Genomic DNA, 1,127 nt, shown 5'->3' with positions numbered 1-1,127 from the left:
ATATATATATATATATATATATATATATATATATTGTTTTGTTTTTGTTTTTATAAACAATGTTTATTTCATTCAACCTTTATTTATACAAGTTAATCCCATAGAGCCTCGAGGACTCATTTACAAGAGAGACCTGATTTTAACAGAGTGATGACAACAGTGGACAACAAAGACAATAATAGACAATTATAAAGGATGTGTACAAATTTTTTTTTTTAACAAGTGAAAATAAAATGGTAATTAAAAGGAAAAGTAGTGAAAAAACAGCTAGGTTGTTGGGTGATGCAGAATACTAAAAACAGGAACATGTCTGCAATGGTTCTTGCCAAGAATTTAACAGATATTTGAAGCCACTTAGAGAAGTCAAGGTTGAGAGCTTCAGATCTTTTTACAAGATATTCCAGGAAACAGGAGCGGAGTAGGAGAAGGCCTTTTTGCCTCGTTTCTAAACTCTAAATGCTCTAACAGAGCACAGAATGTCATGATTTCAGCTCTCTGCCTCCTCTCAGCCACATCTGCGCTCTTGGCCACGCCCACTTCTCCGCTGCAGAACAGAGATAGACAGAGGAGGAGGAGGGAGGAGGAGCTGCAAGAGGAAGTTTCTCCTGCAGTGTGGGCTGCACAAAGGTACAGCAGGTGCTGCTAAATAATATAAAATAATTTAAGTTAAATAAAAATCCCATGCCGATCGTGCGCCTCATCCATCAATCAACCAATTGTGTGTCATGTCCAATCTTACCTTGAAAAACCGTGATAGAGCGAGTCCACAAAAAACGAACCGCGAAGTAGCGAGGGACTACTGTACAATTAAAGGGAAAAAAAACAAAACTGAACAGAAAGATTATCAGGAGGAAGTGGTTGTTCCGCTACGTGAGTGTGCTGCTTGTGGGACTCAGTTGGTGTGGTTCCTTGGACTGATGAAGTCCTTTGGTTGAAGGACAAAACGGGTCAACAAAAAAAGAAACCGTCTAGACGGCCTGACTGAACTTTGTTGGATATCAGGAGAAAGCCTCATCTCTCAAAAAAGAAGATGGCAGCACATCTTGGATGTAGAAATCTGAAGAAACTACATGACTTCTGGAGCAATATGTTTAGTGAGACCAAATGTAATGACAGTGCCATGTTAG

The 1,127-nt window shown here is 39.1% G+C and overlaps 1 protein-coding gene across 1 annotated transcript in view; it reads left to right on the top strand.

Annotated features, from left to right (window-relative positions):
- Positions 1-1,127, top strand: part of dipk1aa (divergent protein kinase domain 1Aa) — a 32,719-nt gene that overhangs the window by 24,838 nt on the left and 6,754 nt on the right. The window lies entirely within an intron of this gene.

Source organism: Nematolebias whitei, chromosome 9, assembly GCF_014905685.2.
Source record: "Nematolebias whitei isolate Nwh7 chromosome 9, NemWhi1, whole genome shotgun sequence".
Classification (NCBI taxonomy): domain Eukaryota; kingdom Metazoa; phylum Chordata; class Actinopteri; order Cyprinodontiformes; family Rivulidae; genus Nematolebias; species Nematolebias whitei.
The sequence above is the reverse complement of the archived record's forward strand: the minus strand, read 5'-3'. Positions and strand labels throughout refer to the sequence as shown.